The following is a 26,506-nucleotide window of genomic DNA, read 5'->3' on the forward strand; positions in this document are numbered from 1 at the left end:
GCCAGCACAGCCTTTCATTCAGAGGCTCATGGGGCCTCCTACACAGCCAGAGGCCACCAAACACCCGCGGCTCACCCCTTGCCCCTGCTCCACCACCCCAGGGGGACAAGCCTGGGCAGCCGGGATGCAGCCAGGATGGAGGACACGCTGTAGCCTAGGAGACAGGGCAAGGGGCCAGCCTGGCACTCCTGATAGAAGGAGCCACCACCCCTAATGCCAAAATTTGAAATAAATCTACTGTCACTTCTAGTTGTCATTATATACAAGTTGCATATTGTCTTTCAGTAATTCTATTTTAGCATTTTATAGGCAAAATACTGCCTTGGTTCTAGTAGGAAGCTACTCTCCTTTAAATGTTTTTATAAATGGAACTAATGTATTTCCTCCACAGGAACCACTTACACTTGAACTACAATGTCAAACCTTAAAAAATAAAGCAACACCTGAGAAACCCTGTCAAGAGTAAAGGGAGGAGGATGTCTGTGAGCTATCTGTACTTGGCCCAGAACACTTAAAATTAAACCAAATGATATCAAATAAGAAGCTCAGTCATTTTCTTTTTATCACAGCTCCAAGATTTCAGCCTGCATTAGATGGTTGGTGCTATTTTCTCTTAGCAAAAAAGAACCACCTGTCCTTTGAAAATAAAATACTTCAATAGGTAACTTCTGCTTGTATGTTAATTTGGCTTTGGCCTCTTCTCATTTTGGAAGGGATTTAGAAATTAGTAAATAATTATTCTTGATTTCTTGAATGAAAATCCATTTTCAGTCATTTCTTCTCCCTTCTCCAGTGTGTCATGGCCAATCAGTTACAGTGGGGACACGTCTTTTACTAAACACTCACATGTTATATTGCAGATGAGCTCTAAAGTCACTTGTAATCAAATGTTGCATAATTAAAGATAAGAATATCCCTTAAATCAGCCTTAAAATTTAGATAGATAGATATAGATAAAACTTTATATGGTACGTATTTTAAATATTAACTTGAGAACTGTGGGTATACTTAAAAACTAACAAGAGAAGGATTATATGCAGAAGTATGGTCATTCAAAATACCCTGCATGTAAGATGACTACTAAGACCCTAGCACTGTAAGTCCTTAGTTAATAGAAATTTGGGCAGAAATTTCTGTCTTCCTGCTCACCTTTAGTGTTTACTTCATTCTCTTTGGATATTAGACTTCTAAACCCTCAAATAATATGAAGAAAGATTTTTGTTATTATAAGTATTAGAGGAAACAGAAAAGTCATATGGGGAAGAGTTATGTTCTAAAGCTAAGCTTAAGTTAAAAAATAAAATCAAATGAACTGCAACATTCTTTGAGTGCCTTTTGTCTGGAAGGCCCTATGACCCAACAGACACTAAAAAAGGGAGTGCCTTTCTGCCATGTTTCTCTAAACACTCTCTCAAATGCCCAGTTCATCCTTGAGAGTCCAGTTAATGTCACACAAGGGTTAGTAACTCACAGATCCCATCTTCCCTCTGTTGCACCAAGCCATCTTTCTTCATCAGATGTTGATGCTGGGGGAAACCTACAGTGTATTGGAATGGTTTTTATGGAGAGTGACTATTGTTTCTTAGGGATACACAGATGTTACTTTTAGGAGTAGCATTTTTTAAATTTAATCTTTATTGTATTTTTCTCATTATCATTTAGTCCCCTTCTAACTCCCTGCCCCCAGCAATCACCACATTGTTGTTCATGTCCATGAGTCCTTTTAACTTTTTGCTCAATCCCTCCACCCCTTAACCTCCCATGCTACCAGCTGTCATCATGTTCTTTGATTCCTTTGTTCTTTAAGTTCAAGGATAAATCCCAAATATTGGAAAATATTTTAAATTTAAATGTCCTTTGCAAAGTTAAATAAGCTCACATAAAGTTAGAGGAAAGACAAGAACAGAGTAGCATAGTATGATAAAATAATGAAATGAAAGTAAGAAAATATGGACAAGTTTCTCCAAGTCAGAAAATAGACCTTTTAGTAAATTTGTGGTCCAAGTTCCTACTCACACACAATGCCTGTATCTTACAGCTTTTCAATAAATATTTGCTAAACTTAGCTATTGAGTTTTGTGCCATGTTCTCTCTAGGCCTCAATTTTTATCCATAAAATAAAGAGATTGGACAAGAAATACACAATTTTAGCTCTAATGCTCTATGAATTCTTGCTAGATCACATTCCAAGGAAACCAACATCATATGCTACAAATAATGAAAAAACTGCCATAGTTGTACCTTAAGAACTTTACCAATTGTACTATTTTCTATCTTTTTTATATCTCCATTTGTCTTGCCAGAATGAATTTCATGACATAATCCAGCCAGATTACATCAGCAGTTGTTCCCAAACCTGTCAGCACATCAGAACCACTGCAAAGCTGTTTTCCTTCCCAGATTTACTGAACTGGAATCTCAGAGATGGTCCCTCAAAACTGTATCTGCCCTAAACCTCCCCTTCACTGAGTGATTCTGATAAACGCATTCTATGAATCTCCAAATTTAAAACCACAGAACTATATGTATATGTTATTTTTTCTTGTATGCCATATGTTAACAAAGGATTTTTCCTTTTCATAATTTTTGGACTCCAGTTTTGTTTTCATATTGTTTTAGTATAATCTTTATTGGATAATATTTCAAACATACATAAAGTAGAGCAAATAGTGAACTCTCAGCAATTATCAATTCATTGCCAGTCTTGTTTTATGTACATTGCCACTCCCACATATTAATTTAAATAAAATCCTAGAGAGAGAAAAAGATCCTTTTAAAACCATGATAAAATGGGCTCTTCTCAATCTCAAAATGATGCCATATTCAAACACTGTGGAGCATGTGGCTTGCGTGACCCAGGGCTCTAACTTGAGTGCGGAGCCTGGGACAAAACAGGCCAGGTATACTGATGAAAGCCGCAGGCAGTGGTGGCAACTTCTCTTCTGAGTCACTGCTTTTAGCCTTTCTTAAGGTTCATTTTATTCCCTACACACTTTGATATGCGATCACAGCTCTGGGAGTAATGTTTAAGCCAGCCTGTTTTTGGCTATGGTTATAGGCTATGGTTTATACATGGTTTATCTCCTGTTCATTCTCACCTCTAATCAGAACAAAACTTACATAAATCCAAACCAGCACATCACCAAAACAACAATTTGTATAAAAGTGTGACATTTATCTAATTAACTTGAAAAGACTACAGTTAAGTCAGTAAAGAAAATAAAATACTGGAAATTCCATTAAATGTGTCATTCTACATTGTAAAAAAAAAGATGGTTTTTCCTTCCTTTCTTTCTCTTTTCTGAAAGCAGTATTTATCCAGTGCAGAAAAAGTACTTTTAAAAATAAAAATATACATTTATTATTATCATACTGTATTTATTATAATTTGGGCATTCAATATAGGGCCAAACATGAAATGTTATAGTTACAGTCCTTCCAATAAGAAGTAGGCTGCTGAGGACCCATGGACAAGGACAAAGGGAGGGAGGATTGAATGTGGTGTTGGGGGGTGGTAGGCAAGGCAGGGGAGAGTAATGGGGGAAAAATAGGGACAACTGTAACTGAATAACAGTAAAAAAAGTAGATTGCTGCAGTCCATTCTGCTGGATTCTTTTTGGTAGCTAAAAGAATGGTGTTTTTTCCAAAAGCTAAGTTAAGGTCTTAACTATTCAAATGTTGATTGAGTCAACTTACCATTGAGTCAACTTGGTTTCATTATGAATGAAAAAAAGTTTTCTTAATAAGAGATGCCAGAAAGTGAAATTCAACCCCAACAGTACAGACCATAAACTGTTTCCTAAACATTCCCAGATCCTAATTTTCAAACATTATCATATCAGAGATATAACAGGATCAATATCCTGTATGGTAACCCTAGTATAGCCTGGTGTTTTTTGATTGTGGTCTATCTCTCTTATACAGCTACTTATAAAACTGTCCAAGGAATAGGATAAAAAAAAGCACTGAATACCTCCCCAAATTTGAGTTCCCTTATGCTAAATTTTAATATATGTGCCTTTCATTATGTGTTTTTTCAGCAAGCATAAAAATTCTATTCAAAAAATGTGAGTCACCAATGTGGGGGACAATTATAAAAAGAAAGGAAGTCTTTGGAATATAAAAGGGAAGTAAAAGGGTATCTTGGCTACAAGAGAATGGTTTAAAAGTTAAAGGGAATAAACACAGATGATATACAATCCTACATCTGTCAGGAAAAAGGGGCTGGATAATAATGTAAGTAAGAGACAATAGTCTGTCCTTTGGGACTGCACCCTAGGAGAGACACTATGGGATCCAAGAGCTGGATTAATGAATCCAAATCATAAAATCTGAAAACCTTTGAACAGTTGTACAACAGGCTGAGTAATGGACATAAAATGTATATCAGTATGTACATTATCTACAACAAAGCAAATCAAATTAAAAGCATTTTGCTGAAACTTCCAGGCAAAATAATTCTAAATTTCCAGTGAACTATTGAGAGTAAATGGAAAGTAATCATACATGAAATTACTACTAAGTTAAGATATATAAAATGTCATTCCATTTTTTACTTTAGTTTGGCACATTCATTGTTTCATTTCTGTGGACAAAAAGAACTATTTATAGTAGCTTTTATTGATTTACTGGATATATTGGCTTCTAAATCATTAAAGATTATTTTATGCTATCAATATATTCTTCAGGTTTTCAGAGGCTTAGAAAATATCCCAACAAGGCAAACATTAGGTACCAAATATATATATAATGGAACATATATTTAATAATGTACTATTATTGATATTTTTAATAACTTCCTACTAAAATATAGTTTATCAACAAGTCTCAGTCTTTCGAATCTCTATGAGACCTCCAATTCAATCACAGTTCCAAACGTTGCCACAGGTGCATTTCAGGATTAAAAATTGTAAGAATTCCTTGGTATCTATCTTCATGTATTTCTCTTCACTCGTTACCAAAACAGGAATTAGAGTCTTCTTATTCAAGAATGTTTCCAGTAAATAAATTCTCAAACCTAATGCCCTAACCAAATTACAGGGACAAATTGTATATGCTTTAGCATTATCTATAGAACACATTGTTAATACTCTCATTTTAAAAATCTTTGTCTTAAGTGTCAGAAAGTGGCTTCTCCAGCAACCAATCTATTAGTTACCATAGAGGAGTACACTCAACACAAATGTCTACTAATAGATTTACTTCAATAACTTAATATATACAAATTCCAAAAAACAATTAAGACACAGACTCAGAGATGGAAAGCAGATGACAGGTAGTGGGTGGGGGAGGTTAGAGGGTGGAGGGATTGAGCAAAAAGGAAAGAGGACTCATGCACATGGACAACAGTGTGGTGATTACTGGGGGCAGGGGAGTATAAAGGGTCTAAACAGGTAACAGAAAAAAATACAATAAAGATTAAACTTAAAAAAATAAAATAAAGAGCCCTGGCTGGCGTGGCTCAGTGGACTGAGCCCGGGCTGCGAACCAGGCATAGCAGGTTCGATTCCCAGTCAGGGCACATGCCTGGGTTGCAGGCCACGGCCCCCAGCAACCGCACATTGATGTTTCTCTCTCTCTCTCTTTCTCTCTCTCTCTTTCTCTCTCTCTCTCTCTCCCTCCCTTCCCTCTCTAAATAAATAAAGTCTTTAAAAAAAATTAAAAAAAATAAATAAAATAAAGAATTTTTAAAAGATTCTGATCATCTTCCCTAATGACAATAATAAAACTGTTTAGTGATCCCAGCCAAATCATTCTGAATTTCAATCTTTTTTCTTCATTCTTTTCTTTTGTTCTCTTAAGCTTTTTGTAATTTTGTCAACTTTTCAGTTTCCAGTTAAGCCCAATAGTTAAAAATGAAGAACACAGGCAATTAACTCCCTCATCAATAGCAGCAGTTATAAAAACCAGTGTGGCAATTTACATCTGGTTAGTGCTTCATTGCTCCTGCCTTCTATCTCAAAGAATCATAAATCCCAAAAATCCCTTCAGAATGCAAGTCTAGCACAGATGGAAGGAATTTTATTTCACTTGGGGACTGAGAAGGTGAAGTCATCCCAAAATGGGAGAGAACAGAGCCAGTCCAGTGTGCACCATTTAATTCAATGGATCCCTCGTGAGGCACTTCATTTGCTGGTGCACTGCTGACAGCAGAAATTCTGCTTAGTGTAGCAATGTATTAGCCATTTGTGAAGCATTACGTTAGCAAATACTTCAGGCCATGGAAAACCTAAAGAAGTCAATGAAATAAGGTTGCCCGGGTGACTATGAATCATGGCTTCAAGACACTGGTTTTAAAAAATGTGTCCAGGTGCATAAGGTAAAGTGGCATTGGAGGTACTTTAGGGAGGTTTTTCTTCATTTCACACATTTGAATGAATAAAAAAAAAGTTAAATGCCAATTATTGGTTTTATACCCTAATTCTTCCCCTTTTGCCCCATCTCTTTGCATTTTGCCTTTGCCTCTGCTGGGTGGACTTATCTATGGACATTATAGAGAAAAATGGAAGAAAAATTATAAAAACTAACCGCATTCTCATGCCACACTTCCTATCTGCCTCTCCTTTGTGCTAATGATCATCTGACATATTTCACTTATATTATCCATAGTAGGCACTCAATAGAAAACAGATTTGTTGATTAAATAAAAGTTTGTTTGCTGAAGATAACATTTTGATGTAGGAGGGAAATTAGGATTTTTAGTGTGTAAAAATAATAAAGGATAGGGAGTTATGGCCATAATTAGCTCCAGGGAAGACTGAATGATGTGAAGTTTATCTGCAGTGCTCTCCATTCTGCATTTATAGCTCATTACACCTCCACAGCCTGACCTCCTCTCTACTATACACCCCCATTGCCAGTACCCCCATGATGAGGATGATAATGATTTCATATTTAATAAGTGCTCAGTCTGTTCTAGGCACTGCAAAAGACATTTTATATATTTTATCTAATCATTGAAACAATCCTGTATGGTTAGAATTTTTATATAGAATGAAGAAAATCTCAAGTGACTTTTGTGAGGATCAAATGAGTCAATAGATATTAAGCAATCAGAACAGTACCCACCTGTAAGTGCTACATAAGTATTTGCTACTACAAGTATTGTTATTATCATCATTGTTTTATCTTCATTTTCGTGATGAGGAAACTGAGATCAGAGTGGTTACTGAGTTGACCAAAAACACACAGAATGGAACTGAAAGAACCTGGACTGTAACCAAGTCAGTGCAATGGGCAATCTGTGGTTCTTCTAGCCTATGATATTAGTACTTGTTAGATGCTCAAACTCATGGTCCAGTGTTACTCTCAAGTCTACCCTTACACTGGAATCACCCATGCATGGCATGGGTTTTGAGAGAAGAACTACTTCCAACTTCTGGAGTAGTATTACAGAACTATTTTGCCAAGATAATAAATGCTAGCTAAGATTTTACATGTGATTTTACAAGATTTTTCACTTACATCCTTCTCTAATAATGCACTTTTTCTTTACCCATCTTTGTCCAAAATATTTTCCATGAAACAATACTTCTACAAAGTGCTCCTTTAAAAAGTTGCCCTGGCAACTGAGTTTGCAAAACAATGAGCTGTATATTTCTCTTATAGGGTCACAAAGATTTCTGGCATTTTAACAGTTTTGAAAAGTCTAGATAAGGAAATCAATTTAAACCAGAGTTTTCTAACATATGGGAAGTATCATGAAACTATGTTACTATACCTTTTCTTATAAAACACCTATGTATGTATGTATGTATGTATGTATGTATGTATGTCTCACTTAGCTCCTGGTTTCCTGTTTTATTCAGTGGCTTAAACTATAAAGATCCATTAGAAAAAAAAAGACCTGTAACTACTCTCTAAAGGGCATTTTAAGAAATAGTATCTTAATCCAATGGGATAGATCTAATACTGGCAATTTCATACCACTGGGGAGAGAACTTGTTGGTAAGAGAGTTTCTTCATAGTGACGAAATCATATCAGACTTCAGTAGTTCTATCCATGAGCCCCTCAGAAAGGGTGACACTGCTACCTATTGTCGCAAAGATGGAAAATACTTTAAGCAAACCCTCATTTTTAGAGGAGGAATACAGGACCATAACTGGTTAAGGTACTTTCACATAATTTTAAGTTATAAAATACTTTTTAAAATTGGTTGGAAAACAAAAAAGCCAACATTTTTACTTCTAGCTGTAACAATTACTTGAAGCAGAGAAAATCAATTAAACTCCCTATCATTTCATTTTCCTTCACTGAAAAGTTTTTTCCTTCCTCTACTACCAGAGAAGCTATTTTCAGAAATAGCCCAGAGAGTTTAAGGCTACATAAAGTTTTTAGGGAAAAAAGTCATTAGGCTCTTCAGAATAATGTTAAAATTAATCAATAACTGAACTGAATCAGAGTAGATTACAACTTTGATGCTTTTTATACGGACTTCTTTTATTTAACATTTAAAATCTTTTGAGTTAATCATAAAATTGAAAGTTTAATACCAGAAACTTTCTTATCCTGAACCTTTAAGAAAGTATGTATGCATAATGGGGTATCTGATCGGCAATCTCTGTCCCCATAACTTTTACCATAGCAAAAAAAAAAGTCAGAATCATATGTTTTCATGTCTAATATATAGCATTTTCTAAGCATTCCTTTAACTCTTATAATAAACCCTGATCCTTTTTGAAAATTATAAGTTAGTTATTTTGTGGAATGGAACTCAATCTTGGTCTAATCAGTATCTCTGCATAAAGAGATTCAATTTATGCAGATGTGGTAGAAATATTACAGCAGTAATGTTGTGTTCTTCTTGTTGCATCCTATCAGGCGGCACATAGGTTCAAACTGTGCCAGTATGATGATTACTTAATTAAGGTGGTATCTTCAGTCTTCTCCATTGTAAAATAGCTCTTTCTCTTTCATAATTAATATTTTGTGGGGAAGTATTGTAAAACTATGTTACTATACCTTTTGTCATCAAACACTTATGTATGTATGTATGTATATATGTATGTCTCATCTAGCTCTTGGTTTCCTATTCTATTCAGTGGGTTAAAATATAATAGATAACTATCATTACATATTCTGATGGAAAATTGAACCAGATTTTGAGAGTGGTAACCTAAGTTACATGAAGTTTAAACACATCCTACCACTATTTGAGAACATCCTTATTTTCTGATAAAAGATATTCCAGGCTTATCTTGTACTCTCACTGCCCTTGTCCCAGAATGAACCATTTCCTCAAGGAGCCCTGTTTCATTTTAGTGGAAAATGATATTTAGAAGGAAAGACCTGGGTGTTAGGTATAGATTGCTATTAATATGCAGCTATTCCCAGAACTTCTTGGTGGACAGAACTAGAAAATATAAATATGCACCACACACATGAACATATACACAACCAAACACAGAAATGTAGACTATAGGAGACTGTTCTGCATGGTGTGGGAAATGTAGCCCAGCTCCCACTCGGTAAGGCTAATAGAAAGTGAGGTCCAGCACATAGGACCCGTGCCCATGGATAGGTTCTCCCGTGGGGAATCAGGCCTGCATTGTACCTAGGCTGCTTTGAGACTTGCTTTTTGCTAAAACATGCTCACCTTGAATTGAGGTAGCAAATGTTTACTGCGTATCTTTAAAGTAACTTCCTAAAATCTATGCTAAACCTCCCAATGATGAATGTAACCAGTTCAACCACTTCTCCCTTTACATTTGCAAATACCCTTCTTTTTTGATGTAATTAGCAACATCCTCTCCTTTGTTTTCCGTAAAAGGTAACCACCTTTTACAGTGAACCTATGCATAGTAAATGAGGACCATACTTAATGTAAGGGGCCAGAAAGCAATAAAAGCCTGTCCTGGCAAGGGATGGGGGCCGGCCCTCTCTCACTGAGAGAGTAGTTGTGTCATGCCTTTTTCTTCACAGGATTTCTGTAGTCCCTATGAATTTGTCTCATCTCATCCATAATTCCACAGACACTGCGGGCCGGTGTCCATATCAGTAGACAGTTACTTTAATATTTATTCATTAAAATCATAAATTCTAACTGATATTTCTAATTCTAATCCAATATCACAGGTATATTCTCATTCTTTCCAAATATGTGTGTATTTCTCAGACAGTAAGAAACCTAGGTCTTGTTATCATTAATTAATTAGATCAATCCTCCTCTATAGAGACAATCTCCTATCCCTGCTGCTGCCTCTCCCCATGCAGATGTCCTCCTCTCCCCATATGAATTATACTAATGTCAGAACAAGTAGTTTTCTAGGCAAACAATATTTTCAGTGTTAAAGAAGCAATTTCATTATGGTAAAAGAGTAAATTTGTCAGGAGGATAGAAATTTCCTAAACATTTATGCACTTAAAAATGTAGCTTCAAAATACATGAAGCATACATGTCAACTATATCTCAATAAAAGAATATGCATGAAAATTGATAGAACTACAGAGAGATAAATCCACAATTACACTGACTTATTTTAATCCCTGTCTCTCAACAATTGATAGAACAAGTAGAAAATCAACAAGGATATAGATTTGAGCAATGCTATCAACTAAGTTGGCCCAATCAACAATTATAGAATATTCTACCCAACCAGCAAAGGAACATAGGGACATCTTTCCGAAGGAACATAGAAAATTTCCTAAAATAAGTTATACCCTGGGACATAAAATAATTCTTACTATATTTAATAGGATGAAAGTAGTACAAACTGTGTTCTCTGACAACAATGAAATTAATTTAGAAACTGATAAAAGAAAGATCTCAAAAGAAAGCTCCTAATGCTTGGAAACAGTAGACAACAATCTAAATAATCCATAAGTCAAAGAAAGACAACAAAACAAAAAATTAGAGGGCACTTTGACCAAAATGAAAATGAAAACCAACATATCAAAATGTGTGGGTATCAAAAAAGCAATGCTTAGGGGAAATTTATAGCAGCTAACATCTGTATCAGAAAAAAAGATGTCTCAAACCAAGGAATTCTGCTTCTACTTAAGGAAACTAGAAACAAAGAACAACTGAAATCCAATGAATGCAGGAAAAAAGATAATAAATGTCTGAGTAGAATAATAAAAATGGAAAATAAAATAGAGAAAAAAATCAATGAAACCAAAAGCTAACTACTTGAGAAAAATTAATAAAATTCATACATGTACTCAGACTGATTGGAAAATAAAGACTGAAGACACAAATTACTAATATGAGAAAATAGGAGATATCAATACAGATTCTACAGATATTAAAAGGATAAGAAAATATCATGCCTTAAAGTATAAATAATAACAATGTTCAGTTAGGAAGAAATGGATAATATGAATAGCCTCATATCTATAAAAGAATTAAACCTGTAGCTGTTTTAAAATTCATATGTTAAAGTACTAGGGTGATAGCATTAGGAAATGGTGCCTTGAGAAGTGTTTACATCATTAAGGTGGAGCCCTCACAAGTGGAAATAGAGGTCTTATAAAAGAGACTCCACAGAGACTCCCTTTCCCCTTTCACCACATGAGGAGACAACAAAAAGTTACCAGCTATGACCAGGAAGAGGGTTCTTATTAGAATATGACCATGCTGGCATCTTGATCTTGGACTTCCCAGACTCCAGAACTTAGAGAAATAAATTTCTGTTGTTTTTAAGATACCTAGTTTGTGGTACGTTGTTATGGCAGCCCAAATGGACTATGAAAAACACAAAACATAAATAGATCATGAATTATAAAAGTAAAAAAATGGAGATCTGGTCAAGATGGTGACATAGGTAAACATAAGGAAGCAAAAACCAACTAATCAGAGGAACAAGAAGGAAAAAGAATTTAAACAAGTGAGGATAGTATAAGCAACCTCTGGGACAATTTCAAGAGGCCTAACATTCACATCATAGGGGTACCAGAAGAAGAAAAAGAGCAAGAAATTAGAAATCTATTTGAAAAAATACTGAAAGAAAACTTCCCTAATTTGGTGAAGGAAATAGATATACAAGTCCAGGAAGCAAGGATTAAAAAAAAAACTAAGCAAACACGAAGAACAGAGGCAGAATCATGGATATGGAGAGTGTTTTGATGCTTGCCAGGTGGGAGGAAGGATGTAGGGGAATGGGTGAAGAGGTGAGGGGATTAGGAATTACAAATTGGTAGTCACAGAACAGCCATGGAGATGTAAAGTACAGTATAGGAAATGGAGTAGCCAAAGAACTTGTACACATGACCCATGGACATGAACAATTGTGTAAGGATTGCTTGAGGGAGTAGGGGATGCTGGGTGGAGGGGGATAAAGGAAGAAAATTAGGACAACTGTAATAGCATAATCAATAAAATATAATAAAAAGTAGAAAAATAAGAACCATCACAAGAATAGTGTGTAGAAGGTAAGCAATAGTGTGTGGCTCAGCCATAACATGAGAAAATAGGTTTGCAGATGCATGGGGCCCCTTCTGTATTCCTGCACTATGCTTAAATATATATAGCCATATTGTATCATGATCAACTGTCTTAAGAAATATATCTATAGGATGTGCTATGGAGAAATGACTTTTGGTCTGTGTGGGTTCATGTCCTCTGTTTGTTGAGATCTCCTATTTTCTGCTTTTGCCCACTTAGCTGCTGCTTGGTGAAGAGGAAGCCATGATGCTCTGGGTAACCAGAAACATAAAATTTAATGCTGAAAATAAGGCAAAGGTCAGTATTACAGGTGCAAAGTGCATGCCTGCGCCTACTGCTGTAGCTTCTAAATCCAGGCTGATGCCAAGAATAGCTCTTGGAAACATTGGTAACAAAGACAGTGAATAATCACAGGCCAAATTGCCTGTGAAAATGGAAGCAAAAACTGCAGATGCTAGAAAAGTTATTGCTAAAAAACTACCAAAACTTCTGGAAAAGGCACTTGAGCTTGTGCCGTGACTGTGCTGGAGCCAGCACTAGAGCCAGAACCAGAACCTGTTTATGAAGAAAAACTTTTTCTTAGCCTATTTGGGTTCATACCCCCTCTCCTAGCCCAGTGAAAACATCTGGATGCACACCTGCAGAGAACATCCATGTTAGGCTTTCTCTTGTATAATTCTCATGTGGATGCAGAAGATGGAGCAGATCCCACTTGCTGGAATAAACATGTGAAAACATACCTATTCTTATCTGAGACAACTTGGGAAAGAGTAAGCAGTCAGACTGAAATACCTAGTGGGTTGTGAAGTCATTGGAAATATGAGAGCAATCCTAATTGATTGGCTGGTACAGGTTCAAATGAAATCCCAGTTACTGCAGAAGACCACATGCATGACTGTTTCCATTATTGATCAGTTCACACAGAATAATTGTGTGCCCAAGAAGATGCTGCAGCTGGTTGTTGTCACTGCCATGTTTATTGTGAGCAAATATGAAGAAATGTGCTCTCCAGAAATTGGTGACTTTGTGTTTGTGACTGACAACACATTCTGAGCTTCAAATCAGACAGATAGAAATGAAGATTCTAAAATCTTTAAATTTCTGTCTGGGTTGCCATCTATCCCTGTACTTCCTTTGAAGAGCATCTAAGATTGAAGAGGTTGATGCCAAATATCTGATGGAACTAACTGTGTTTAACTACAGTATAGTATACTCTCTACCTTCTCAGACGACAGCAGGAACTTTTTGTTTGGCATGAAAAATTCTTGATAATGGTGAATAGACAATAACTCTTCAGCCTTACCTGTCATACACTGAAGAATCCCTTCTTCTTGTTTTGCAACAACTGGCTAAGAATATAGGCATGGCAAATAGTGGGCTTACAAAGCATATGGCTATCAGGAACAAGTATGCCATGTCTGAGAATGCTAACATCAGCACTCTAGCACAGCCAAATTCTGCACTAGTTCAAGTTTTAGCCAAGGCTGTGGAATAGGTGTAACTTGTGGATTTGAGTTGGAGTATGGTGATATCTGCAAATAAAATTGGCTGCCATCTATATATGCTATAGGTTACATATACTTACTTTTAATGAAGTTGTAGCCCTTTTTACTTCTTACATCTTAAAAAAATCAACATGTCTATAAACAGTGTGGCTTGAGGGGGTTGAATTAGGGTGGCACTGTCTCAAATGTCAAAGAGAGATCTGATAGAGGCAAACAAACAAAAACAAAGTACTTGGATAAACAACACAAAGTTCATATTAAGCCTACCCTTTGTCACAGAAGCAGTAAATCCCCTATCATAGGAGGCAAGGGGCTCTGGTTGGATTTTGAATCTGCTTTTTTTTTACATATACTATAATATACAAAAAGGCAATTGTTCTCTGGGTCTTAGCAATATCAACTATCACCATACATGTGTGTAAACAGACAATAACAAATACAGGGCAGGAGCTACTCATGGTAAGTTAGAAAGAAAATTTCTATGCCAGCAACTATTTATCGTCAGTATCATACGATTTTTTGTTTTAGGTAAAATTGACCTATTTGGCAGCAAATAAGATTCCTCATTAACTATAAAAAGTCTAATATGGCTCTCTCAGAATTTTATCTACTCATATTAGGTTTCATTCTAAAGACCAGTGTGCATCAAATCCAAGAGATTCTCTTTGAACTTCTGAGACTTTACTTTTAGTGTACTGTTGGACAGATGTTTATTGAAAATCAATTATGTCCCAGACATTGTACTAGATTCTAGGAATTAAAAAATGAGTAAGACATGTCCCTTATTCCTAAAATATTCAATCTAATGGGTCAGGGTATTGTTTACACAATAAATTTCAATATACTGTGACAAGTTTGATTATGGAAGTGTTCACAGAATCATAAAGATGAACACTGAAGGTTAGCTACTCTAGACAGGAAGTCAGTCAAGAAAGAATCCTGGTGAATGTGACACCTAAGAGTCCCACAAGCTTATGTTAACCAAGGAAACGAGGAAGGCAAATGCCATTCTAGCAAACAAACAAACTGAAAGACTGTGGTGCATGTAGAGAAATACGTACAGTTTAGTTCCTTTGGAGCAAGAGGTTTGAAGGAGCCAATTAAGGTAAAGTCTTTCAAATCACATTAAAGAATTTAGACTTTAACCTTTAGCCCAGGGATTGCAAATTATATAAAAGGCTGAGTGTACTGGAAAATACAGAAGAACTGCTTTGTTACATCAACATGATACTTTTTAGAATGTTTACATTTGAATACCTAAAGGCAGGAAATGCAATCTACTGTGTTCCACAAGAACAACATTCCTTATTGTATTAATTATAGCCATTTTACTTGGTTATTATAGTGCACGACAAGAGCTTAAAGGCAAATGATGAATTTAAAGCAGAAATTAAATGTTTCAGATTTTCATTTTTTAATAAAATATTGTAAGTATAGCTAAACAATATCTAACATAATAATGATGATATAAATAAAAATATTGCAAATATCTTCCAAAAACCATTTAGATCAACAATAAAAAATAATGCCTATGAATACATACTTGCAGCATAACTAGAAGACAGAGAGTAGTACCAAAATCAAATTATATATTTGATTTATAGAGATATAATTTGAGAAAAAATGTGATTTGAGAAAAAACAAATACTATTTTTCAGTGGAGCTATTTCTAATATCCTGTCCCAAATCAAGATCCTGAAAAAGAAACTATACAGAAGAGAGAAGAATGGAATTCAGAGTCTTTAATTAAATTCAGTCACCTTTGGAAAGAGAAATTCTACCCTAGGTGTGAAAATGCTGGGAACAGAGGGCCTAATAGATCAGTGTTAATTATAAGCAAGGCACTTAAAAGTGCTCAGGGGATCACAAAAGGCAGTCTTGAAAAGGCAATGCTGATGGAGAAAGAAATCAAAAGAAAGGAAAGAGAAATTGGAAATTGTACCATAAGGAGAAAGAAAAGCCAGATGGATAAATTCAGGATGCTACAAGACATGTTATACATATATATACACACACAGCTGAAAGACACACCTTCTTCCCCTTCCCTCACTACTTTCCAAAGAAACCACTCATAAGTAAACTATATGTCACTTTACTAACAGAAGTACATGATTCTTGAACTAGGAATCCCACAGGTCACATTCAGATTGCTAGCCCTATCCAGGAAAGTAGAGGTATAATCAAAGGTACGGTAAGTAGAAAATACAAATTGAGAATAAAAACATTCAGCTGATAAAAATCTAAACATAAAGAAAAAAAGATGATAATACAAGATTTTGAATGAATTAAAGATCCTCACACAAATATTTGAGTGCTATGAAAACAAATATTGAGCCAGAAATTAAAAAATAACAACTAAAATGATTGAGGAGAAGGAAGAGATTATAGAACTCAGAATTATTTGTTTCAGAAAAGAAATAAAAGAAAAAGACAAAAGTTAAATTAGAAATAAAAATTAAATTACAAATGCCCAGGGAAAAGTGGCTATGACTAAACCTTATCTGGTATTTAAGTAAAAGAAAATCAAGAGAATGAAAGTGAGCTTTAAAACATGAAAAAAGTCATAAAGAAAGTAGTTAAAATAGTCAAAGAATATACAACAAATGTAAAATTGGAGTCCCTGAAGAAGGGAAATTAAAAAATGGAAAAAAACTAATATTTAAAATTATACAGCAAAATAACCTTTCAAAAGTAAAAGAAGATCATATAATGGTTCCCAAATTGTGTGGGAAGGTTTACCAGTATGCTGGGTCAATTCACAGCCATGACATGAAATATTTTATATATTTTAGAAAAACACATTAATATTTGACACCTCTTGAAAATCACATAAGCAAGTAGTTCAAGTAGTTCACAGATTCAACAATGGATAGCAATACCTTTCTTTCCAGGGGATGAAATCACTGTGAGGTGGAACTGTCAACGGTAATTGGGAAGAGAAGTGAGACAACATGAGAGTTGATGTGGGATAGGTAGCATACAACTTCATTCTAGGCTGTGAGATACCACACAGGGCTTGACAGGCTCACACGACCCAATGGTTGGTGATTTGAGTTAGGAACAAAATAAAAACACTTTCTTTCTTTTAACTGTTTTCAAGTGGCCACTAAGTTGTTAGGACATAAATACTAAGTTCTTCAAAATAGCACACTGAATGAATAAAACTGTTATACACATACATTTCTTTTGGCCTTAGAGTCCCCATGAAAAATATTGCTGAGACTCTATGGGTACTAGGAACTGAGAGGGTTTGGAACCTCTACTTTATTCTATAAATAGAAGTGCCTACCATGTACTCTGGAAAATTAATCTTTAATGATCACTCTGAGATATATTTTATTAAAACTATTAGGTTACAAAGATAGAGAAAATTGTCAGGGTCTCAAAGAAACAGATCAAATAACTTACAATTGCAAGAGCATTAGGTGAACATCAGACTTCTCAAAAGCAACAATTAAAGCAAGGCAACAACAAAACAGCATTTTCAAAAACTAAAGCAAAGAAAATATGAAATGCGGTCTTTATATGCTGCCAAGCTTCAAGTACCAAGACTACCGAAAAGAAGTTTTAAATATAGAAAAGCTCATGGAACACAGTACATATGAGTGCTTGCTGAGCATTCTACAAGCAAGTGAGTACCACCTAACCTCTGCTCTGGAGAAACTTCAGCTTTAGATAGAAGAGAAAAAACAGATGAAAACAAGGATATAAAAAAAGTATGTTCTAAAAAAGTATAAATAGTTTAAGTGAAACATGGCACAAAAGAGGAGAAAGAAGCTCAATGACTATTTTATAAGCAGTTAAGTCAAATGACACAATTAAAAACTGATGAATCAGATGGCAAAAGGTGAAATAAAAAGTCTAACAGCATTTCAAAATGTATTTTAAGTACAAAAGTAGCTGCTAGAAAAAATAAAAACCATTCTAAATACCAAAGGATATTTTGGAAATTAAAGAACAAAGAAAGCCAATCACAGAGTGGGGAAAAACAGTAAATAAAACATAGAAATTAAAAATACACAAGGTGGGGAAAAGTAGGCTTACAGTTTGTATGAAAAATAATACAATAATTAAATAATAATACAAGAATAAACTCTGTGTTTTGTGTATCGAGAACAGCAAATGTACTTTTGCCCTACCCTGCATAGTACAGAGCTGAGATAAAATAGAACAGTCAATAAATGTGGATAGGCTTACCAAACCAATTACAAGACAAAACCTTCAATATGACTCATACATAAAACCCAGCTCCATGCTAAATAAGCAGACACACCAAAAACAAAATGATCCAGGAAGAATGAGACATCTAAACCAAATGGAACCAATAAGGAAGCAAGGGTTGTGATCCTGCTATGAAATGAAGTGTAATTCAGGCAAAAAGCATTAAATAGATTCTCTGTATAAGTGAAATCATACAGTATTTGTTTTTCATTATTTTGTACACCTGAAACAAATATAAAAAGCATTAAATGCAAGGAAGAACTCTTTTTAAAGCTAAACACCACAATTCATAGTAAAGACACCACATGCATGAATATTCATGCACCAATTAATACAGCAATCACATTCACAAAGGAGAAATTTAAAAAGTATTCAAGAAGGGATTAAAAAATAATAAAAAGAGACTTCAACATACCACTCTCATTACAAGACATATACAATGGGAAAAAAACTAAGTAAAGATATAGCAACAAATACTGTATAATGAATAAGCTACATCATATCAAATTTTTTATCCTCATGAGTTATAAAATACACCTTCATCTGAAGTGCATATGAAATATTCACAAGTTTACCATATATTAGACATACAGAAGTCATGAGTAAGTTTCATAAAATAGAAGTATTAAAAATAATGCTTTCTGATTAAAATTCAGTATATCTAGAAATTAATAATAAAGTAATAACAAAATCCATTTACTCCTGAATACTAAGAAAGTAAAAACCTTTTCACTAGAGAACTCATAGGTGATAGGAAACAAACCAGCAGGACTTATGCTGCACAACAAATTATAGTGTTTGTCTCAAGGAAAATAACTTGTACAATTGTTTCAGTTGTGAGCTAAATCAGCACTTATTTTATGGAACACTAGTTTCCTTAACAGAAAAACTGACAGATAAATTACAGTTATTCAGATTGAATGTCTGGCAACATTTCCTAGAAAATGAACAAAGTGAGCATGGCAAGAGTTGCTGCCAAATACAAAATTCAAATTTTAGAAATCTTATTCACCACCATGAGTTTGACAAGTTCCCAATAATTAAAGCCTTTGCAGATAAGATCAGTAGTAATTTTAACAAATGTGGTTTTTTCATATTTCCTAATGAAATGCAATAATATCTGGAATATTTGCATAACTCAGTGAAACAGTATTTCCAATACATATTTAACAAAGTTATGCATGGGTAAAAATACCATTCAAACTGGAAGATATACTAATGAGTTTTGATGTAACATAGTACAAAAAGTACACTGAAATGGTTTCAGTTTCCACATTACAAATAACGTTAAGAAATTGCCACATGTCAGGTTTTGGAGTGAAGGAGGATATCTACAATTCTCTGAAAAAATGTTACTAAAATATTCTTTTGTTTCCCAACTATATACCTGTATGAAGCTAGATATTCTTCAGATAGTTCCTTCAAAAAATGTTGCAATAAGTTGAAACAACAGATGGAATATGTTGCAGAAACAGATACAAATAGTTGCCTGTGTTCTGTTGAAGCCAGATGTCAGAGATTTATAAAAATGCACAATGTCAATCTTGTCACTAACTTTATAAAAGTAACTCATTAAAAAAAACCTGTGCTAACATGTGATGGATTTACCATTATTATTTTTAAGTGAATTAATAAATAGTTATGATTTTCTGCATCTAAGTTCTAATAAGGTAAATATTAACAGATATCATTCACATAGCCAAAAAGTCTTATGCCTAATAAAAAATATACAACAAAGGATTGTAAGAAAATATTATGAACAAATGTATACCAACAAATAAAATAATCTGGATGAAATGCATAAATTCCTAGAAATATATAATTCTTCCAAAACTGAATCAGGAAGAGTCATAAAATCTGAATAAACAAATTACAACTAATGAAATTGAAGCAGTAATCAAAAGCTGCCCAAAACCAAAAGTTCTGGACAGGATGGCTTCACATGTGAATTTTACCAAATATTCAAATAAGAAGTAACACTTCTCTTTCTCAAAATATTCTAAAAAGTCCAAGAGAAGGAAAGATTCCCAAGCTCATTTTATGAAGCAAGCATCATCCTAATTCCAAAACCAGATAAGAACACTACTAAGAAAGAAAATTATAGGCCAATATCCCTAATGAACACAGATGCTAAAATCCTCAACAAAATTTTAGCAAACCAGATTCAGCTATACACTGAAAAGATCACACACCATGATCAAGTGGGATTTATTCCAGAGATGCGAGGTTGGTACAATATCCACAAATTAACAAATGTGATATACCACATATACAATATATAGATTAAAAATCAATGATCATATTAATAGATGCAGAAAAAGCATTTTCTAAAAATCCAGCACCCATTTATGATAAGAACTCTCAGAGAAGTGGAATAGGGAACAACTTCAACATAATAAAGGCCCTATATAGAAAATGCACAGTCAACATCACACTCAATGGGCAATAACTAAAAGCATTTCCCTTAAGATTGGGAACACAAGGATGTCTACTTTTACCACTCTTATTCAGCATAGTACTGGAAGTCCTAGCCATAGCAATCAGACAAGAGGAAATAAAAGGCATCCAAATTGGAAAAAAACTGAAGTAAAACTGTCATTATTTGCAGATGGCATGGCACTGTATACAGAGAACCCTAGGGATTATACCAAAAAGCTACTAGGACTGATAAATGAATTCAGTAAAGTAGCAGGATATAAACATATATCCAGGAATCAGTTGTATTTTTATACATCAATTATTAACTATCAGAAAGGGACTAAAACAACAATTCCATTTTAAAAATACCTAGAAATATATGTAACCAAGGATATAAAAAAGAAATTGTACTTGGAAAATTATAGACATTGAAGTAGATACAAATAAGTGGAAGCATATACCGTGTTCAGGGATAGGAAGAACTAACATCATTAAAATGTCCATACTACCCAAGTTATATATAGATTCAATGCAATTCCTATCAAGATACCAACAGAGTATTTCATAGCACCAGACCAAATATTCCAAAAATTTATATGGAACCATAAAAGAATCTGAATAGCTACAGCAATCTTGAGAAAGAATAACAAAGTTGGAGGTATCATACTAGCCAATATCAAACTAACCATACCAATATATAGGATATGATTTATCTAGAACAGGAAATCAAATAAATGTTCACTTATAAGCTCTTCACACAATCTGGGTATGTTTTCCTTACTAATATTCACTATAATTTGAGCATGAAGATCATTATTTTGGGAAGGAACACTCAGCTGAAATAAAATTTGAGGAATTTGACCGACTAAACCAATGTCTCTGGAGGTAAGACCCAGACGCTGAACTTTTCTAATTCATCTCTAATGAGCAGCCACGACCCCACTTCTAAGGCTAGAACTAGGATCTTAAAAGGTCATTTTAAGAAATGATCTTTTACTTAAATAACCATCTTATTTTAGAAATCGAGAGATTAAGGAATGCAACACAGTTTTTATTAATTAAAAATTTTTATTGAGAAACACTACTTTTGTACAGTTCTTCCCTCTTGCCAACTCTTCATCTGATAGATATACATACCTTTCTCTAAATTCCTATAATATGTTTAGAGGGACTGAAATGACTGATATAATCCTATGTAGGTATCATATAAAGCTTACATTGATAGCGCACAAATGGGTAAAACTCAGAGTTGCCGAATGAGATAAGCCCAGAGGTTACTCCAGGAGTCCATACAGCAGGAGGTGAGCTTGAATATAATGTACTTGAATCATCCCGAAAACATCACTCCCACCCCGCGTCCATGGAAAAATTGTCTTCCACAAAACCAGTCCCTCGTGTCAAAAAAGTTGGGGACCACACTAAACCACATTAGTCTCAGCCTTCACCTGAAGAAGGCCAATCAATGAGGTAGTGATATTTTTACTTTTTCCTCATAGTTCCTCATTTGAACTAAACCAAATTCAATTGGTTTTATTTCTGTACACACACATAATAATCTCTCACAGTCTCTCACAGGGTCCCTGAGTCTTCCCCCAGCCCTGAAGTTTCTTTTATTTCCATGTTTCTCTTTAGAGTAGAAAGGACTGCCTGGGGATTAAAACAATTTAAGAAAATAAACTGGCTACTTTTACCAAAAATGTACATTTGCATATTAATTAAAATCATATTTATCTATTCAGCAACACAAGTTAAGTAAGGATCTATCTCTACCAGGCAAAATCCTTTTTAGCCTCTTTGTACTCAAAAGGAACACAGAACAACTTATTTGAGAATGTGGGAAACAGAAGAGTGCCTCCCCCAAAGATGCCCATGACCTGCTCCCTAGAACCTGTGAATGTTAACTCACACGGCAAAGAAGAATACAGTTGCAGATGGAATTAAGGTTACTCTATAGTTAAAATTGTTTACCTTAAAATAGAGAGATTAGTTTGGATTATCCACGTGGGCACAATATAATCACAAGTGTCCCTGAAAGTAAAAGAGGCAGGCTTAGGAAGAGAATCAGACGTGAATGTGGCTATAGAAAAAAGATCAGAGAGATGCATATTTCTGAAGGGCTAAGAAATAGACCACAAGCCAAAGAATGTCTGCAGACTTTGGAAGCTAGAAAAGACAAGAAAACAGGTTCTTCCCTACAGCTTCCAGAAATGAATGCAGTCCTGTTGACCGATGTTAGTCCAGGGAGGCCTGTGTCCGACTTCTAATCTATAGAGGTATAAAATAATATATTTGTTGTTTTAAGCCATTAAATGTGGGTAATTTGTTACAGAAGCAATAGAAAATGGAACAGAATGGTTCTAACATGCAATAAACTCTTCATTCAAAATCTGTACTGAAAACACATTCAACTATTCTAAGTAAAAAATATAGCTCTTTTACAATACAAATGTGAAAGAAAAAATTTCAACTATGCTAACCACTACCTCGAATCATTGCTGACCAAACAGTCTAGAAGATAAACAAGTACTGTACATATATATATCAAGTTACACTTAGCTTCAGCTGAAGAAAAATAAGTAGATGAATGAAAGGTAAAGAAAACAGCTCATTCTGATTTTACCAGAATTAGATTTTATCTTTTTAGCAAACTTATTAAAGGCTCTAAGAGCAGAAAAATGGACACAACAAATTAAAGTATTTCTTTTAATTAGAATATAGGTACAGAAAAATAGAATTGTAACAGACTGTATTTTTAAGGAAGAAATAAAAAGAAGCAAAACTGCTGAGAAATACACAGGCCAAAATGTTTAAATCAAATGCTTCATCCAAAGATTTGTACTAGCCACCTTTTAATTCAAGGTAAGAATCTTGACAGAGCTAATAAAGAAAAATTTTAGAAATTAATGATATAAAAATGTACCTTAACCTTCTTAACAAAACAAACTTGCATTATTCCCTTAAAAGAATTAGAAGCTCTATTCTAGATTTTAAATATATATATATATATATATATCGACATATTAATTTAAAATATTCTTTCAATAAAGAAAATTTTTCTAAAATGTACTTTAATTTAATGGCAAAATCCATTGTTTATAGAATAATAATGTTAGCTTAAATCAATTTTTAAAAACCTGCTTTAAATTATTGATCTGAAAAATTTTTTATTGGGTAATAATAAGGTTAAAATTTGCTCAAGTTAAAAACATACTTAGTAATAAAACAAGATAGAAAAATTAGAGTTTAAGCTGCTAAATTGCAACATAGATTCTAATATCTGGACCCTCAGAGCTAAGACTTACTGTAGGGCATAGCCAAATTATAGGAACTGTGTCCAGGAAGACATAACCTATTAATATTATAGAACATAATCCAAATGACTATTGTAGTTGCTGTTGTTAGCTAGCATTTTTTAAGCATCTATGTCTCTCAAAAGACAGCTCTGCTAGACATAATCCTTATAGTATCCCCACATCTACTCAGTTGATACAAATAGAACCCGAGGTTCAGAAATATGAAGTGCCTTGCCCAAGAACCTCATCTATTAAGGGACAGAGTTGGAATTCTAAACCAGATATAACTGGCTCCCTAGTTTATGTATGCTCTTCCCAATATACAACACAGAAAGTGTTATATAAAAAAACTTCTGAGACACTGTTCTTGCAGTACACATGCCCGCTCATTGGAAGGGGTCTCAAAACACAATTACACAGCTACTGGCACAAATAGAAATTCAAAATCTTTCCCCCAAATCTAGTTTTCTTTCTATAGATTATGTGCCTGGTCATTAAACTGATTCACCCCCAAATTTTGTACCTACATCTGAGCTTCAGTAATATTAATCTGAAGAGAAGATGGGGGTTAAGAGAAAAACAGAGCACATGTCCTGCTTTCTGAAATAATGACACTCAAGTGACACAACTGAAACAGCAGGTAGCATGTATTGAGGACAATTAATAAGAAATGCTTGTGCCCTGACCAGCATGGCTCAGTAGGCTGGGCATCATCCCATGAAGCCAAAGGTTGCTGGGTTGATCCTCTGTTGGGGCACATGCCTGGATTGCTGGCCATGTCCCCAACCGGGGGCATGTGATAGGCAACTGATCACTGTTTCTCTCCCTCTCTTTCTATTTCCCTTTCCTTCTCTCTAAAAATAAATAATTTTTTAAAAAGAAAGAAATGTTTGTGCTTCTGGTTAGGTCCATTTCTTATTTTTATGTTTTCTGGTTGAAATAGTTAAAACAGCACAAAACAATTTTTTAAAATCTCAAATAATAGTTATATAATTGTTCACTCATTTACCTGTCTTTATCATTCATTCATACAATATTACTTGAAAGACCAGTATCAAACATTGCTATGCCTCAGACCCAAAAATGTATTCATCTGGTCCAAACTTTTCACTTTACAAATCAATTAACTGAGGCTGGAGAGACTAAGAAAATTGTACAAAAATAGCAATGTCACATCTAGAAGTAAAATCTGGTTCTTTAAACTCCTGGAAAAATTCTTATAGTGTGGAGTTCATTACATGATAAATAAGTAACTAAGTCACAAAGAGCTAATTAAAACATAGGCCAAGGTCACAAGCAATGAGAAGAGTAGGTAGAAAGCAAGTCTCCTGCTACCAAAGCCTGTGCTGCAGGACACAGGTATGGAAACACACTGAAGGATGGATTTTACTGAACTTCCATTTCACTACAATGCAGAAACAAGATGACAGAAATGTAGAAACTACCTGGAAAATGCTTGATGAATTAAATTTAATTGACTTATTACTTCAGCACTCAATGAATATTCATGGAGCAGTAGAGAGCCTGGACTTGAATTTTATATCCACCACTTCTGAAAAATGCAATCATTACCTCCTGTATCTCAGTTTCATCATCTGTAAAATGGAAATACTAATAGCATTTTCTTATAAAATTATTATAAGAATTAAATGAGTTAATACCTGGTATGTTGTAAACACAGCAAATGTTAATAGTGACTATTTTTATTTGATAAATTTTAATGTACGAAGTACTTGTCTTGGAACTAGAAATACTATAGCAATAAGGAAGACAAAAATCCTTGTCTTCATAAAGCTTTCATTTTAGTCTTGGAGAGGAAGATAGACAACACACACACATAGCTACTATAATGACAGGTGAGGATAAATGTAATGAAAAGTTAAGTAGAGTACATAATTGAGGAGACTCACTCAGATCCCTCTTCACCAGGTGACATGCCCACCCTCACCTCCTGTGAGTGTTGTCTGTCAATGGCTTGTAGCTGCCTGCTTCTTGAGAAAATTTAGCTCAACTGAATAGGAGCCACCTCATCCAGGAGACTGCAACCTCTTACCACCATCCTGGGAGCAGCAAATTATTGGCTAATGCAGTGTACAAATGACCAGTCTCTTTGCCTTCAGGTTGGACTAGGTATATTTTGGGCTTTGTGCTATACTACTCTCCACACAACTAGCCTGAAGCAAGTCCCCAGCTGCACCCACATCTTTGTTTAGCTCTGTTCACCTACCCTATAATGTTTCTCCTACACTCCCCTTCCTGAGAGCACTTCCTTAATAAATGTGTTTTACACACTTATTGCAGGCTCTTCTTCTAATGGCCCTGTCCTAAGTCATTATTTCTTAAAAGTCAGTCAAGGGAGGCCTTTTTGAAGAGCTGATATCTGAGCAGAGACCTGAAGAAGACAGTATGTATGTTAGGCAAAGTGAACAGCCTCAGTCTGGAGAGAATTTAGCATGCTCAAGAAACAAAATATCCTAGTAGACCATGAAAAGTTTTTCAAGTTTTGTTTGAAAGGTAAAGGGAAGGGAAGACATTGAGAGATTTTTGAGCAGGTGAGAGACATGATGATTTGTTTTACAAATTGTTCAACTTGGCTGCTGAGCAAATAAACCATAGAAAGGTCAAGCATGTAGCTAGAAGTGTCAGGATATCACTATAGAACACCACATTATATATTGTGATGGCT

The 26,506-nt window shown here is 34.6% G+C and overlaps 1 protein-coding gene and 1 pseudogene across 1 annotated transcript in view; one reads left to right on the top strand and one right to left on the bottom strand.

Annotated features, from left to right (window-relative positions):
• Positions 1-26,506, bottom strand: part of GPR158 (G protein-coupled receptor 158) — a 358,403-nt gene that overhangs the window by 230,485 nt on the left and 101,412 nt on the right. The gene's annotated exons all lie outside the window — the stretch shown is intronic.
• LOC123831032 lies at positions 12,627-13,878 on the top strand (annotated as a pseudogene).

Source organism: Phyllostomus hastatus, unplaced genomic scaffold (assembly GCF_019186645.2).
Source record: "Phyllostomus hastatus isolate PE091 unplaced genomic scaffold, TTU_PhHast_1.1 phas_scaffold_1674, whole genome shotgun sequence".
In the NCBI taxonomy this organism is placed as follows: domain Eukaryota; kingdom Metazoa; phylum Chordata; class Mammalia; order Chiroptera; family Phyllostomidae; genus Phyllostomus; species Phyllostomus hastatus.